Source organism: Leucoraja erinacea, chromosome 17 (assembly GCF_028641065.1).
Source record: "Leucoraja erinacea ecotype New England chromosome 17, Leri_hhj_1, whole genome shotgun sequence".
Taxonomy (NCBI): Eukaryota; Metazoa; Chordata; class Chondrichthyes; order Rajiformes; family Rajidae; genus Leucoraja; species Leucoraja erinaceus.
The window spans coordinates 354,616-373,056 of NC_073393.1; the positions used below are offsets into that span (position 1 = coordinate 354,616).

An 18,441-nucleotide genomic window follows, 5' to 3' on the forward strand; every position below is an offset into this window, starting at 1 on the left:
GCTGGGAATTTTTGAAGAAAAAGAATAAAAATTAATTGGATTCAAATCAGAATGAAAATGGTTTTCTGAGACTCTGTTTAGGTCAGAGTGCCATATCTATCATCTTCTGGAAGGTTAGTTACACAGTCTAAACTGAATTCGGTGTTGCTTGAATAAGATTACCTGATTCTACATATTTTCGCACTACATTTCCACCACACTTTTTGTTATTTACGTGTCCTATTTCAAGTTATTGCAAAGCTCCGCTTATTTAGCACAAGAAGTGACTTTGAATTATCAGATGTAGATGATAGAAGATTTATCATAAAATGTTTTATTAGGCAGCATGCTCAATGGAACTAGCATGAGACAAGGTGATAATACCTGAAACAGGCATCAGGAATATGCATTTATGCAAAAAACTCCCACTAAAGGGGTGGTAACATCTGTTGTGGAGTCAGTCATTGGGCCCTACAGCAGGGTAACAGGCCCTTCAGCCCAACACGTCCATGCCGACCAAGATACCACAACTAAGCTAACCCCATTTACCTGTGTTTGGCCTATATCCCTCCCACCGTTCCTATCCATGTAATTGTTGTTATAGTATCTGCCTCAACTACCTCCTCTGGCAGCTCATTCCATCTTCCCATCATCCTTTGTGTTAAAAAGTTGCCCCTCAGAATCTTAATAATTTTTTTCCCTCTCACCTTCGAACTATGCCCTCTAGTTCTTGACTCCTCTACTCTGGGACAATTCACCTTATCTATCATGATTTTATACAGCCCGGCAAGATCACTCCTCAACCTCCTGCCTCCCAGGGAATGCAGTCCCGGGCCTGCCCGACCTCTCCCTGTAGCTCAGGTACTCGAGTCTTGGCAACATCCTCACAAAACATCTCTGCCCTTTCTCCAACTCCATGACGTCTTTGCTGTCGTGATCTCTATTCATCCCCTGGAGCTTGAGGAAAGAATCAATTATTCCAGGTCCAAACCAGTTTGTGCCGCATTGTTTGCACGTCTGATGAACATTTTTACAAATCTAACTTTGACGTTTATACATATACAACAGCAACTTTTCACTGTACCTCGGTACACATGACTATAATATATCCTCGATATTGGTGATAACAGGGAACGGATAGTAAAGATAGGTTGCTATGTCATCGTATGGGTGGAAGAATCGTGAATTCCCACTGTGGACTCTTGTTCCCACATGCAGAAGGGAATCCCAGTGCTTTAACTCATCATGTTGGGTAAGATTCAAGGGGGAAGATTTATAGTTTTTCTATTAATTCTAGTTCTATTAATACTCCTACTGTCAATAACCATTTTATATTTCAATGTTTTTTTAATGGTAAATTGGTATGTTGGTGCCAGAGGATGCATCAGGCACGGAGCTGGCTATGTCTGCTATGTTTGACCTGTTAGGATGGTCTGGGCTAGACATGTCCACTGTTGGGATGGGACAGGGCTCAGACTCCCTACTTCAGTCCCTTCGGCCCATCTGGCCCATCATCAGAGCAAACACAAGGAACTGCAGATGCTGGAAGCTTGAGTTGAACACAAAGTGTTGGAGTAACTCGGCAGTTACTGAGTCTGATGAAGAGTCCGGATTAGAAACTTTGTTCAGTATATATAAAAGTACAAATAAACAATAGTAGTGTATAGTCAAAAATAATGTCCCCAAGTCTAAGGTAGACAAAAATGCTGGAGAAACTCAGCTGGTGAGGCAGCATCTATGGAGCGAAGGAATTGGTGACGTTTCAGGTCGAGACAGGAAACATCACCTATTCCTTCGCTCCATGGAATCGAATTCAGATCGAAAACCTTCTTCAGACTGATTGAGAGTGGGGGGGGGAGGGGCGGGAAAAAGAAAGGAAGAGGAGGAGCCAGTGGGCTGAGGGAGTGTTGAGAAGGGGAGGAGAAAGTGGGGACTATCTGAAATTAGAGAAGTCAATGTTCATCCCACTGGGGTGCAAACTACCCAAGCGAAGTATGAGATGCTGCTCCTCCAATTTACGGACGGCCTCACTGGCCATGGAGGCCTTGGACAGAAAGGTCAGATTCGGAATGGGAGGGGGAGTTGAAGTGCTGGGCCACCGGGAGATCAGGTTGGTTATTGCGAACCGAGCGGAGGTGTTCAGCGAAGCGATCGCCAAGCCTGCGCTTGGTCTCACTGATGTAGAGCAGCTGACATCTAGACTAGTCCCCAAGTCCATGTAGATCGGAGCGTGTTTGGAGGTTGTAGTGTTTAATAGCCTGATGGTTGTTGGGAAGAAGCTGTTCCTGAACCTGGATGTTACAGTTTTCAGGATCCTGTGCATTCTTCCCAATGGCAGGGGTGAGATGAGAGCATGGCCAGTGTTGGTGTGGGTCCAAAGATGCACCACTTTTTGACTAAATAAGTTTCTCCTTTTGTCCAGTCTAAATGCCTGAATCCTTGAAGTGAGATGACAGCTCATATTTGTAATGTTCTCAGTGGGTGAAAGAGCTGCCAGCACAAACCTTGCCGAACCCCTTGAGAAATCTCTCTGTTTCAATGAAACCACTGTTCTCCATGATGTAAGGAATATGAAGCCCCTGAACTGAGTGTTCACCAACGAACAACTTGCCCCAACTACTGTCTTGGAGCGGTGGACCATGTTAAATTAGACATGACATCTCGTTATGTTAGCTTTGTTTAATGTTCTCACAAAATATATATTGGAACTCACTGGGTGCTCAAGTTGGAGGTACAAATTAGTGTGTTGTTCAAAATGATAGGGATGGAATCTGAGGCACAGCTTTGCAGTAAGGGGGTGTTATTGATGGAGAAATATTTAAAAAAAAACCTGAACCCCTCATTAGTTTTAGTAATGCTTTATGAAGGGCCGAATGGCCTCCTCCTGCACCTATTTTCTATATTTTCTATGTTTCCTTGTGATGGAATGCAACAGATAGCAGAGTCAGGGGATATGGGGAGAAGGCAGGAACGGGGAACTGATTGGGGATGATCAGCCATGATCACATTGAATGGCGGTGCTGGCTCGAAGGGCCGAATAGCCGACTCCTGCACCTATTGTCTATAGTACAGCATTCCAGCATTTAAAAAAGGTTAAACCTCATTATTTTGGTTTTTGGCCACATGACACAAACGTTTATTGTAGACCCACCCCGGAACCTTCTAGTCTACAAAAGAAACACTGATTGGGCACAGAGTGCTGGAGTAACTCAGCGGGTCAGGCAGCATCTCAAACATGGATAGGTGACGTTTCAGATTGAGAGAGCGGATCTTATAGAAACGTACAAAATTCTTAAGGGGTTGGACAGGCTAGATGTAGGAAGATTGTTCCCGATGTTGGGGAAGTCCAGAACAAGGCGTCACAGTTTAAGGATGAGGGGAAATATTTTAGCATGGAGATGAGGAACACATTTTTCACACAGAGAGTGGTGAATCTCTGGAATTCTCTGCCACAGAAGGTAATTGAGGCCAAAGTTCATTGGCTATATTTAAGAGGGAGTTAGATGTGGCCCCTTGTGGCTAAAGGGATCAGGGGGTATGGAGAGAAGGCAGGTACAGGATACTGAGTTGGATGATCAGCCATGATCATATTGAATGGCGGTGCAGGCTCGAAGTGCCGAATGGCCTACTCCTGCACCTATTTTCTATGTTTCTATGTTTCTATGTTTCTATCTCTGGGGAGAAGGAATGGGTGACGTTTCGGTTGAGACCCCTCAGTTTTGTCCCGCCGAGTTACTCCAGCTTTTAATGTCTATCTTTGGTTTAAGTCAGCATCTGCAATTCCTTCCTGAACACTGGTTTGGGCTGCTTCTCACTATACTTGTTCCCCAGTGAGATGGTTACAAATGGCCTCAGTAGGAGAATCTGTTACAAAACCCAATCTTCCAACCTACCTCATAGCTGCTGTGGACACTTTCTCGGGACCTGTTACTCTACAATGCTGAGAAACTCTTCTGCACTCTGGTATTTCCATTTGCCTCTTCCTGTCATACCTGTGTCTGGTTTGATTGTCCTCATGTACAGTATTATCTGATTGTTTGGGTCACACACAAATAAAAGCTTTCCAGTGACACGACCACAATAAAATGCAGAGACTTGTGGACGTAGCCCAGACCATCACACAAACCAACCTCCCTTCCATTGACTCCATCTACACTTCATGCTGCCTCAATAGACAATAGACAATAAATGCAGGAGTAGGCCATCCAGTCCTTCGAGCCTGCACCGCCATTCAATGTGATCATGGCTGATCATCCCCAATCCTGCATTCTCCCCATATCCCCTGACTCCACTATCTTTAAGAACCCTATCAAGCTCTCTCTTGAAAGTATCCAGAGAACCCGGCCTCCACCGCCCACTGAGGCACAGAATTCCACACTCACAACTCTCTGTGTGAAAAAGTGTTTCCTCATCTCCGTTTTAAATGCCTTACCCCTTATTCTTATGGCCAGCAGCATAATCAGCCTCACCACAGTCACTCCCTCTTCTCCCCTCTCCCATCGGGCAAGAGGTACAAATGTGTGAAATCGCACACCTCCAGATTTGGGGACAGTTTCTTCCCGGCTGTTATCAGGCAACTGAACCATCCTATCCACAATTAGAGAGCAGTCCTGAGCTACTATCTTTCACATTTGACTATCTTTAATCGGACTTTACTGTAGTTTATCTTGCATGAAACATTATTCCCTTTATCCTGTATCTGTACACGATGGATGGCTCGATTCGAATCATGAGTAGGGAGGGATTGGACATGCTAGAGGCAAGAAACATGTTCCCGATGTTGGGGGAGTCCAGAACCAGGGGCCACAGTTTAAGAATAAGGGGTAAGCCATTTAGAACGGAGATGAGGAAACACTTTATCTCACAGACTGTTGTCAGTCAGTGGAATTCTCTGCCTCAGAGGCCGTGGAGGCCTGTTCTCTGGATGCTTTCAAGAGAGAGCTAGATAGAGCTCTTCCCTCCGGAAGGCGACTCCGGATTGTCAAAGCTACCACATCCAGACATAAAAACAGTTTATATCCACGAGTAGTTGCTCTACTCAACAGCCAAAAATCTGTAGCCTCCCTTCTTTGATCTGGTATTTTGTTGGTTCACATGCTTGATCAATGGTGTTTTATCATTAATGTTTTATTATTATTAATGTTAAGTGTTTTCTGAATCATTCGTAACTGTCACTGTGTGTCATGTTGTTACTTGTGGGTGGAGCACCAAGGCAAATTCCTTGTATGTGAATACTTGGCCAATAAACTTACTTACTTAAAGATAGCAGAGTCAGGGGATATGGGGAGAAGGCAGGAACGGGGTTCTGATTGTGGATGATCAGCCATGATCACATTGAATGGCGATGCTGGCTCGACGGGCCGAATGGCCTACTCCTGTCGTCTATTGTCTTTCCGCTGACTGGTTAGCACACAATAGCTTTTCACTGTACCTCGCTCGGTACATGTGACAATAAACTACACTGAACTGAAGAAAACAATGTTAAAACTAAATGTAAACATGCTGTGTGTGAGTGTAGCCTGGCTGTGTGATGGCAATCTTCCCTCTGGGTACCACATGCATCGACACAGGGCTGACTCGGCACTCTCACTGCATGGAGCCACGAGACGCCACTAACTCTCATCTACCATCTTCGCCCTTGCTTTAAGATGTTCACAGTATCTCCGTCATTGGGCATTGCAACTTGTAGTTTCTTTGTTGAGGGACAAGTCTTAATAGCAAAAATAACTGCATCTGGGCAGCACGGTGGCCCAGCGGTACAGATGCAGCACCAGAGGCCCGGGTTCGACCCTCATTATCAATTATCTGTACGGAGTTTGTACGTTCTCCCCATGACCCCTGTAGGTTTTCTCTCGGATCTCCGTTTTCCTCCCACACTCCAAAGACGTACAGGATTTGTAGGCTAATTGGCTTATGTTTAATTGTAACTTGTCCTTAGAGTGTGTAGGATAGTGTTAGTGTTTGGGGATCAGATTTTAGGAGAACAGATTCCCCAGCAAGCAATGCAAGAGAACGATGGATGGATGGATGGGTGGTGCTGTTGGGGTGATTGTTCCAGCGTAGAGTTGGAGGGAAACAATGTTTTGTGGCCAGGAGAGTGGGCACTTGGTCCAAACCTGCCATCTGTTCTTCACCCAAAATTGGCAAAAACACATCGCTCTGCAAATACTGATCCTTCCCGTTCCAAAATCAAGTCTTTATTCTCAAGGATAGAGAAAAACAATGCAAATACCGGCTGATAAACCAACCTGACTCTTTGATGGGATTTGTAGTCTTTTGTTAGTTTCACTGCTGGCATTTGCAAGTGTGGATAAATGCCACCTAGTGCGGTGTGCCATCGTTACCACTTTGACACTGCACTCACCGTCGGCAACAGGGAGATGACCACAGAATAAATAGACTTCCCTGTATAATATTCTTCTTTAGAACATGCAACAGCACAGAGCAGGAACAGGCCATTCAGCCCACAATGTCCATGCTGAACATGGTAGAATAGAATAGAATAGAATAGAATGCGTTTTATTGTCATTCAAACAGCTTGGTTTCAATGAAATTGCATTTTCTACAGTCTTAACAATTACAAAAAACACCAAGACCCACAGTTTACACAAACATCCATCACAGTGAATCTTCAACACCTCAACACTGTGATGGAAGACAAAAGTCTTATCTCATCCCTTGTTCTTCTCCCACGGTCCAGCTGTCCAACTGTAACATTGAGACGAACTGGGGCTCCCGATGTTAAAGCCATTTAAGCCGCGCGGGGCGATGTTAGACCCCGCTCCAAGTTAAACTAATCTCCTCTGCCTGCACCTGTTCCATATCCCGCCCTTCCCTGCATATCCGTGTGTCCATCCAAATGCCCCATAAACGCCACTATCGTGTCTGCCTTCACCGCCACCCCTGGCAGCTGGGTCCCGGCACCTCTATCACCTCTCCTCCCAGACCTGCCGTTGTGTACTCTCACTCGAAACTCAACCTCATTTGCTCTTCTTCTTATCGAGTCCACACACACGATAAGTTGTTCAGCCTCTGCACAATGTTGTCAGTCTTGTGGTGGTGGTGGTGGAACGATTGGTGGAAACAGGGCCGCGACGTGAATGATCTTTCCTTCACCCCAGCTCATTTGCTTATTCCGTTATTGAACTTCAAAGTCTCCTTGCACGACTCCAACATTGCACTAACATTGTGCGTTACACACGACTCCAACAATTGCACTAACATTGTGCATTACACACGACTCCAACATTGCACTAACATTGTGCATTACACACGACTCCAACATTGCACTAACATCGTGCATTACACACGACTCCAACATTGCACTAACATCGTGCATTACACACGACTCCAACATTGCACTAACATTGTGCGTTACACACGACTCCAACATTGCACTAACATCGTGCATTACACACGACTCCAACATTGCACTAACATTGTGCATTACACACGACTCCAACATTGCACTAACATTGTGCGTTACACACGACTCCAACATTGCACTAACATCGTGCATTACACTGCTGCTGCGTTGCACTCACTCATCATTATGTTTAATGTACCATCACGTGAGACTCTGTGAGTTTCAAGTCAATTAGGAATTATGGTGTATATGATAATAAACTAATATAATCTACTTTGAAGCTCTGTCATTGGAAGAGATTACCAGACAGAATGGATAGGTCACAGCCTCCTTGCAAAAGGAATTCTGCATGTATCACAGAGTGCTGGAGTAAACTCAGCGGGTCAGGCAGCATCTGTGAAGCTCATGGATAGGTGACGTTTCACAGAGTGCAGGAGGAACTGAGGTGGTCTAGCCTCATCTGTGCAAAACATGGAAAGGTACGTTTCACAGAGTGCTGGAGTAACTGAGCACAGCAGCATCTGGAGTAACATGGATAGGTGACGTTTCACAGAGTGTCAGGCAGCAGCATCTGTGGAGAACATGGATAGGTGACGTTTCACAGAGTGCTGGAGTAACTCAGCGGGTCAGGCAGCATCTGTGGAGAACATGGATAGGTGACGTTTCACAGAGTGCTGGAGTAACTCAGCGGGTCAGGCAGCATCTGTGGAGAACATGGATAGGTGATATTTCGGGGCCCTTTTTCAGACCCAACATCTCCTGTTCTGAAGAAGGATCCCAACCTGAAACGTCACCGATCCATGTACTCCAGGGATGCTGCCAGACCCACTGATTCACTGTGGCATTTTGTGTCTATCCTTGGTAAACCAGCATCCGCAGTTCCTTGTGTCTACAGAGCGGAATAGTCGCCCTGAGGACTCCCTCAGAAGAAGAGAGAACTTCTGAAACCAGAGCTACCTGATGAGGTTCCTGCAACGTTAGATGCATTGTTAAAGAATATTACAGAACATAGTCACGCAATCAATGCCAACTGGGTGAGATGCAAACCCCTGGAAACAAACATCACATTAGATACAAGGAGAAATTTGCTAAAGCCTGATAGACTTCATATTGTAATTTCCTGAGTGATTTATTGTTCTTGGTTGCAACAGAATGGATTGCATTTGAAATATATCAAGCGTACCAAACTAGGAGCATTAATACTTTAATAGATTTCTACCTAGAATTCTAATCCATGGCTGCAATCGATCTTGTTAATTTTAGAATGCAGGTGAGGATAATACTGGAATTACTCAGAATAAAGGGAGGGGAGGGGGGGGGATCACAGCAATGTCTACAGAGTGAGTTGCTCCACAATTTATATTTTAACTAAATGGTGCTAACGCCTGTGAATACCAGGGCCAGCCATGCTCTGAATAGCAAGTGTCATAAAACTTAATGCAATTTATCAGTGTGTCTGGACATTCTGATGTGAGAAAATAAGATGAGATGCTAAAGATTTTTGTTTTTATTAAAGCTCAAAGCAGTGTTGGCACATTTGAGTAGATTTGGTTTTATACAACAGATATAAGGCTGACCCTTTCACAGAACGATGCCTATAAGACCCAGCACAATCATTTATTATGTGTGTTTCTATTAGTATGTAACGCTGTTCACCCTCTGTACACAATACTGCCTGGTATCTACTCCTTATGTCTCTGAATGCTTGCGTCCAGGAGTTGTGAAGCTGGTCACTAGTGCATTATCATATACAGGGTGGTCGCTGGGCTCTGGACAAAAGACCCTTGACTACAGTTTAATGTTATGCTGCGGAGAAGTGAAAAATAAAGGCAGAGGATAAAAAATGGCATCTGTTCTTCACAATGCACTCACGAACAAACCTGAGCCGAAGACATATGACATTCTGGCTGCAAAGGAATACAAGGCGGGCATCCCTTACAAACTGCCCCACACTGCTGCATTTTCCAAATGCTATTAAGTTATTGATTTACACAGTCTCGTGATGATGTCATCTATAAGAAAGAGAATGCAGATGACAGTGAGAAATACTGTGACCTTGTTACAGCGTCTCTGGAACCCTGGCAGGTTCATTTCTGGTGTAGTATTTCAGAGATGCACTTTTAAGGTGATATCTAGTTACGTTGTTGAGTATTAATTCAGTAAAGGGTTCAGCGGCAATTCACATATAGGTCAATGAAATGTACTAACATCTGCTCTGTGTTTATCATTTGCATATGGTATTCATATGTTAATGCGCCTGTTTTATACACTAGTAACATATTTATGTAAATAACTTGGATGTGGATGACTTGTGATCCTCTTTGATTATCGCTGGGGAAAGAATTGGAATAAAATGGAATCTAAATCTGTGGTTTGCATGCTTGGGCTTCAAGTTCATTTAGAAAGTAAAAGCTGCCGTGGCAGAGAGTAGCTCTGATTTGTACACGCAGCTCCTCAGTGAAAAAAGCTTCCATTCCGAAGAAGCTTAAAGCCTTATAAATCAATAATGACACAGATGCACTGCTGATAATCTATTTAGAATGCCTGATAGCAAATATTGTCGTTGAGATGATTAGAATGGCCACTGTTTTAGCAGCAAGCTTTTCCCATTTAACTTGGACAGAAGTGAACCAAAAAAGTACTTTCACTTTTGCTGGAGTTTGTGTGTGACTGGGGAGAAAAGAACAAAGGGAGTCTGAAACCCACTCTGGTATAATGATATCAGTCCCGGGTTAATACAACATAGATATTAAAAAAACACAGTTCTTAATCGAATAGTGTCGTCAGGTGAAGCAGCATTGAAGGTTGCTTCTTTTTTTATAAGTCTTCGGCCTGATTTAACATGAGAAGTGGGAAATAAAGAGGAGATTGTCAGAAATGGCAGCTGCCTGGAATCCTGATAAATATAAGCCTTTATTGATCTGATGAAAATGAAAGATCCCAATGCTATGCAGTATTTAGCTCCTAGTCTCAAACACGTCACCAGTGGCCTTGCTTGAGGTTAGATTTTCATTCTCACTTGCCAGATTTTATTTCATCTTTAACCTTTTCAGTTGGATTTCCTTGACCTCTGAATATTGCCTTTTTTTGGGGCTTTTTTGTTTATTGCTGTAATTTGAAGAATTTGTTGCCGTTACTTTAAATCAAACCTTTCATGTGTCTTTCTTTCAGTGAGAGCAAAGTGAAAATCCTCCTGTCAAAAGCCTTTGGCGTTCAGAGCCCAGCGTTCCAATCACTGGTGATCTACAACCAGTCAGACTGTCCTAACACAAGTATGCAGCCCCCTTGCTAAGGTAAGACTTCTCTACTCCAGCATGTGTATCTTTATATGTGAATGAACCATAAAATGACTAGCAAGCCAGTGAGGTTTTATGTGGTATACGACTGGAGGAGAAAGGAATTATTACACGTGGATGCTAAGGACTGAACAATATCAAAGAAAGTAGCGTGAATATTCTTAGCATTTTAGAGCAAAGTAAGATATTTTCAATGAAATGGTCCAATTATTAGAAGAGTTTCATGCCGATGAGTTTCTGGACATTTATAGATTGGACAGTTTGCAATAAGACCCTTCCCTTTCAGAAATTATTAGAAGGGTCTCTTTACACATCTAGCAAACTCTTTAATGCAATTTAAATCAGCCATTGATGTGACGAGAATATTCTTGAAAGATTATTATCTGTCTACCAAGTCCAACAGGGTAAGTGAATAAATCTACAATAACAACATCAACATTAATGATTTACATTACGTAACTTCTGCAGCAATGAAAATGATCCTGAAGGGCAAAATCGGGCCAGAATTTTACCAGGAAGTTGCTATTACAAGGGATTAGCTGAGTTAAAGAGGTGAAGTTTAAGGAGTGCCTTAGGCAGGAGAGAGAACTTGGGCAGGGTGAATGAACACCAAGGTTTCAGGACCAAAGAGTTGAAGATAGACACAGAGTGCTGGAGTAACTCAGCGGGTCAGGCAGCATCTGTGGAGAACATGGATAGGTGACGTTTCACAGAGTGCTGGAGTAACTCAGTGGGTCAGGCAGCATCTGTGGAGAACATGGATAGGTGACGTTTCACAGAGTGCTGGAGTAACTCAGCGGGTCAGGCAGCATCTGTGTGGAGAACATGGATAGGTGACGTTTCGAGTCAGGACCTCAGCTTCAGACCTTTCTACACAAGAATTGAAGGCAATACATTGTGGGGTTACACGGCCACACACACACCCACACACACTCATACACACACACCCACACACACACTCACACACACTCACACACACTCTCACGCACTCTCACACATACACACTCACACACATCACACACACACACACACACACACACACACACACACACACCCACACACACACACACACCCACACCCACACACACACACACCCACACACACACACACACACACACACTCTCACGCACACACACACACACACACACACACACACACACACACACACACACACACACACACACACACACACACACACACACACACACACACACACACACACACACACACACACACACACACTCACACACACTCACACACTCACTCACACACACACACACACTCACACACACTCTATGCACACTCACACACATATTCACACTCACACACTCACACACAAGCACCACCATTAAGGGTCATAAGGTCATCACGTCATGAGTGATCCAGTAGAATTAGACCATTCGGCCCATCAAGTCTACTCTGCTATTCAATTATGGCTGATCTATCCCTCCCTCCTAACCCCTTCTGCCCATAACCCCTGACACCCGTACTAATCAAGAATCCACTGACTTGGCCTCCTCTGTGGCAAAGAATTCCACAGATTCACCACCCTCTGACTAAAGAAATTTCTCCTCATCTCCTTCCCAAAAGAATGTCCTTTAATTCTAAGGCTGTGACCTTTAGTCCTAGACTCTCCCACGAGTGGAAACATCCTCTCCACATCCACTCTATCCAAGGCCTTCACTATTCTGTACGTTTCAATGAAGAATAATAGATTGCTGCAGCATTGGGTCGCTGGAAGGAAAGGCAAGGGGGAAAGATGAACCTGGACATTGGAGGAAGGTTGCTGACCTTTGTACAGGAGAAAGATTCTAACCTCAGTGGGCGGAGGAGTCATGCAAAGAGGAAATAGGCAGGGGTAGATCAGCTGTAATGGTGGAAGGCAAAGGGTATGATGCCAGCAACCATTCATTGGTAGAATTAGCTCTAAGACTGTCTTGGAGCAAGGTGAAGTCATCGTGGTTAAAGTAGACACAAGGAACTGCAGATGCTGGTTTATACCGAAGATAAACACAAAGTGCTGGAGTAACTCAGCAGGTCAGGCAGTCTCTCTGGAGAACATGCATAGGTGACAGTTTGGGTTGGGACCCTTCATCAGAACTCCTTCAGTCTGAAGAAGGGTCCCAATCTGAAGCATCGCCCATCCTTTTTCTCTAGTGATGGTATCTGACCAGCTGAGTAGCTCCAGCACTGTGTGTCTGTCTTCATACCCAAGTGTGTCGGGATAGATACAGACTTGGCCGTTTACCATTCTTCATTCAGGCCTGGTCAGGGAGGCGGCATGAAAACTGGACTGGTGTTGCCAAGTTGAAGCCTCTGAACTCTGTCTTTCATTGGGATAGGTTCTGCTTGACCATTGGGACGGATTGCAGTTAATATTCTGTAACGGCAGATAGATGTTCGTTCACCAGCATACCCACACCACCAGATTCCCTCAGGAGTTTTCTCACAACCTGGGGAATTGCTCTTTTATAGATTGTTTGTTTATTTAAATTCCTCCCTTCCCACGTCTCCTTCAATCGATTCAGGAGAGAGTGAGATATAGCTGTTAGGGCTAGCCGAATCAGGGGATATGGGGAGAAAGCAGGAACAGGGTACTGATTGTGGATGATCAGCCATGATCATATTGAATGGGGGTGCTGGCTCGAAGGGCCAAATGGCCTCTACTCCTGCACCTATTGTCTATGTATCTATGCTTCCTCCATTCATACCCAGTTTGCAAGTGAGGTTATTCATTTTGCAGATTGATCCAAAGCTGTTTGTAATCAAGACTGGAAAAGCATGAAAGGATATGTTTCCCATTTTTCCAAAACAGCTTTACTAGAAGGGAGAGATAAACTATTTCAGAAGATAATTTGCCATCTCAGTCAAGGCTAAAACTCAACATAAGGTCATAAGGGATAGGAGCAGAATTAGGCCATTCAGCCCATCAAGTCTACTCCACCATTCAATCATGGCTGATCTATCTCTCCCTCCTAACCCCATTCTCCTGCCCTCTCCCCATAACCTCTGACACCCGCACTAATCAAGAATCTATCTATCTCTGTCCACTGACTTGGCCTCCACAGCCTTCCGTGACAAATCATTCAACAGATTCACCACCCTCTGACTAAAGAAATTTCTCCTCATCTCCATCCTAAAATAACTTCCTTTAATTCTGAGGCTTTGACCTCTAATCCTAGACTCTCCCACTAGTGGAAACATCCTCTCCACATCCGCTCTGTCCAAGCCTTTCACTATTCTGTACGTTTCAATGAGGTCCCCCCTCATTCTTCTAAACTCCAGCGATTACAGGCTCAGTGCCGACAAACGCTCATCATAGGTTAACCCACTCATTCCATGGATCATTCTTGTAAACCTCCTCTGACACTGAGTCACCGCTGAGTCGCCAGTGAATGTCCACCACCCTGTTACTCTTGACTAGAGAGACCTCATTACCCCTTCAAGCGTCTTTCCATGGCTGTCATTGACTGTATTCACTTTTATTTTGCAGCGATCACTTTGAATCGGTTACTTTGCTGCCGATAGTTCAACCAAGTTTGCACATTAATAGACAATAGACAACAGGTGCAGGAGTAGGCCATTCAGTCCATCGAGCTAGCACCACCAATCAATGTGATCATTGCTGATCATCCACAATCAATACCCCACTCTTGCCTTCTCTGCATATCCCCTGACTCCGCTATCTTTAAGAGCCCAATCCAGCTCTCTCTTGAAAGTATCCAGAGAACCGGCCACCACCGCCCTCTGAGGCAGAGAATTCCACAGACTCACATCTCTCTGTGTGAAAAAGTGTTTCCTCATCACCGTCCTAAATGGCTTACCCCTTATTCTTAAACTGTGTGGCCCCTGTTTCTGTGCTCCCCCATCATCGAGAACATGTTTCCTGCCTCTAGCGTGTCCAAACCCTTAATAATCATATATGTTTCAAAGACTACACATGATTTGAATCGAGCCATCCACAGTGTACAGATACAGGATAAAGGGAATAACGTTTCGTGCAAAATAAAGTCCAGTAAAGTCCGATTAAAGATAGTCAAATTTGATAGATAGTAGCTCAGGACCGCTCTCTAGTTGTTGGTAGGATGGTTCAGTTGCCTGATAACAGCCAGGAAGAAACTGTCCCTGAATCTGGACGTGTGCGTTTTCACACTTCTGTACCTCTTGCCCGATGGTAGAGGGGAGAGGAGGGGGTGTTGGCTGGAAGGGCTGAATGGCCTACTCCTGCACCTATTGGCTATTGGTGGAGCACCAAGGCAAATTCCTTGTATGTGAATACTTGGCCAATAAACCTATTCATTCTATTGTCTATTGATATTTATTAAAGCAAATGTTTGATTCTGTGGGTGAAGTGTTTTGATAGTTGGGGTGATAGTTTTGAACTAAAGAGCCTCTGCTTGGTTCAGCTTGCTGCCAGAGTCCTCATTGTGTCGTGGAGATTGTACCGAGATGTGTCTAGTAGTTGATTGTGATTTGAAAGCAAGGAAACAGCTGTTTAGTATCTAACAGCATGCACACTGCACTGGTGGAGTTGCTCTCACCACCTGCATCTCCAAATCGACAAGCATCTGTTTATTTTTTATTGCAGCTCATTCAAAAGCAAAGATCTGTTCACGTTCAACCCAGCACTGAGTTAGGGGCTCCCCAGATTCAGGGTCTCACATCACATCAGTCCGGAGAGGCGGCGCTGTTAACAGCTCCGGCTCAATGCACACGTCTGTCTTTAGCTGTTGTTTTTTTTTTGTCTTGTTTTGGTTAGTTTGTTGGGTTGTGTTAAATGGAACATGTTCTCTGGGGGGAATGCGACTTTTTCGTCGTATCCCCCACTGCCTCCAGTCTGCGCTGAGGCCTAATGGCAGAGCTGGCGGCCTCCAGCCTGCGACCGACCCCGAGGCTCCGGAGGCAGAGCCAGCCAGGACTGCAACGAGAGGCTGGCCGTCTTCGGGGCAAGCATTCTGAACCTTTCAAAAATGCAGCTACCTTCCAAATGCTGTGAAGAATACTGTGGATAAGACAATAGACAATAGACAATAGACAATAGGACGGCGGGACCTGGAGTAGCGACTGCGGGACCATTCGCGCCCTGGAGCGAGCCAGAGCACCTGCCCGGATTCAACCTGGAGCTCATGGCTGGAGCTGGGGCATCCCGGTGCGGAATCAGTACCTGGAGCTTGGGCCTTCGACCTGGATATCCACCTGGACTGGGGTTATTTGATACTGAGCCCTATCTAGCGGGGATGGCAGAGAATATCGGCACAGGCGACATCACCACGGAGGTCCGCTGACTGAAGCGGCAATCTCCGGCCTGGATCGACGATACAGGATAGAACAAGGAGGGAAGAGATGGAAACTAAGACTTTGCCTCCATCACAGTGAGGATGTGCTTGGTGAACTCACTGTGGTGGATGTTTAATTGGGTTTATTGTATGTTGTGTGTTTTGATATTGATTTGTGGGGATGAAGGCAGGAGAGTGGGGTTCAGGGGGAGTAGGTCAGCTATGATTTAATGGCGGATCTATAGATCAATGGAATGGCCTAATTCTGCACACAATGTACACACTTCATAAAATGCCACTCCTTATGGCCACCACCATAGCAGTCTGGGGCTGCGACAGTCTGCGGAAGGTGCAACTACATGCAATGTGGGGAAAGTTCAAAAATGCAGAGAAATGGAATTTTAGGTAAGACTAACCAACAATAGACAATAGACATAGGTCCCATTCGGCCCTTCCCACCTCTCTTCCCTGGCCCACAGCTAGATGCTCACCCATTTTTCCCACTATCCCAGCCCCTTCACATTTTAGTGAGTCCATATCTCACTCCCCCTTCCACAGACTCTTCACTCCAGAAAATGTCTTTCCTGGTCTCCGATACAAGGATATGGGTGGGGGAAATGGGTGTCCAATGTCCAGCAGGGGTGTCAGATGTTATGGGGAGAAGGCAGGAGTATGGGGTTAGAGGGGGAGATAGATCAGCTATGATTTAATGGCGGAGTATAGATGGGCCGAATGGCCTAATTCTGATCCTATCACTTATGTCCTTATGATCCAGCTGGGGCCCAGGGGCGGGTGGGGGAATTAAAGAGAGGGTGGAATTTTAGGTCTAACGCAGCAAACCATATCCCTCTCTCTCTTCCCCTCGTTCTACCCCCCAAAGCTAGATGGGCCAAAGGGCCTTTTTCCCAATCCCAGCACTCTAAACTTTAGTGAGTCCATATCTCACTAAACTCACTCTGAATCTCCGCCTTAATCCACCAAGCTAGCCCAAAGAAGGTCAGTCAGCATCTATCCATTGTATCTCTAAACTAAAAAAACTAAACTAAACTAAACTCACAGTGAAGGAATCTGAATAAGGGCACTAACCCAAAACGTCACCTATCCATGTTCTCCACAGATGCTGCCTGACCCACTGAATTACTCCAGCACTCTGTGAAACGTCACCTATCCATGTTCTCCACAGATGCTGCCTGACCCACTGAATTACTCCAGCACTCTGTGCTTTTTGCTCAAGTATGCTCTGTAGTTTATTTCCCACTGATATATCCAGGAAACCATCTGTAAAACATTACTATTCGCCCTCAGTACTGAAAGATGGAAGTTGAATCAGTATATTAAAGGCAAAGGAAGGACCCAAACCCACAGCGTCATCCATACATTCCTTCCACAGATGCTGCCTGACCTGCCGAGTTCTTCCTGCACTTTGTGTTTTGTCATTACTCCACTGATATTGAGCATTGTGTGAGCTTCTGGTCACCTCATTACTGGAAGGATTTGAAGACTATGCAGTGGGTGCACAAGAGGTTTGACAGCGTGCAATGATTCAACGGCACTTTACAGCCACAGGTAGCTGGGTGCAGTGATTTTATTTTTGGGTACAGTCTAATAGACATCTTACAGTACATAGGCACAATGATGGCCAAGTGTAGGAGTATAAGTATTACATCGAGGCAATGCCCAAGAGTTGGAATGAAAAACTTTCTTGTCAGATTCGCCAGCAGCGTTAGTGTGTCAGAACATCAAGGAAGACATTTGATCCTCCAAAGATGACACCAACTGTGGATATAACGATGAAGTGAAGCAGCTTCCCAGAAATGGTAGCTGAAAGTGGTAATTGTTGTAATCTAATCTGCAGCACACTTCTGTGCATCTTGTCTTGGAATTTCAACTGTCAACCTGATTGTTAATACAAGTGAAGGTTTAAGTGCTCGATTGGTTGCAGCGGAGATTCTTATCCCAGTTTTATCAGTCCTATGAACACTGGAGGAATAACATGTAAAATTCCCGAAATAAAATCCCTGTGTCTCTCCAATCAAAAGTCTTCATTAACCGTCGCAACCTCCAGTTAAATATATTTTCATTCTTGTACTTGTCATCTGGCTGGTTGGGTGAGCGTTGCATTTGGCTGAGTAGACAGTAAATTAGTTTGTTTCCCTTCAGAGTGTGTCTGTTTGGAGAGGTTTGCGTGATGCTGCATTCACACCACCCGTTATTTTTTTTTGTTGGAAAAGTTAAAACTATTTGAGGGTAAGTGGTCCCAATGGAGAAACAGATTAGAACATTTACCGCTGAATCTTGGATAACAAAAAAACCCTGGCAAATATTCACATTTACAATTGCCAGCTTACACATACTGTACATCTTTGATAAAAAGAAAAAGTCCTCAGGCTAAGTTCTGGATCGCAGCTGCAATCTTTTTTTTTTAAATCGCAATTACTCATCCCAATAATTAACAACAATCATTTGGGCTGTGATCTTACTCTGAACGTTCTTTTAACAAGAAACTTTGCTGGCTCTTAGCGTG

The 18,441-nt window shown here is 44.6% G+C and overlaps 1 protein-coding gene across 1 annotated transcript in view; it reads left to right on the plus strand.

Moving 5' to 3' along the window:
• Positions 1–18,441, plus strand: part of znf536 (zinc finger protein 536) — a 410,627-nt gene that overhangs the window by 126,564 nt on the left and 265,622 nt on the right. Inside the window, 1 exon segment of the mRNA XM_055648343.1 lies at positions 10,517–10,638. The gene's annotated coding sequence lies outside the window, so the exon portion shown is untranslated.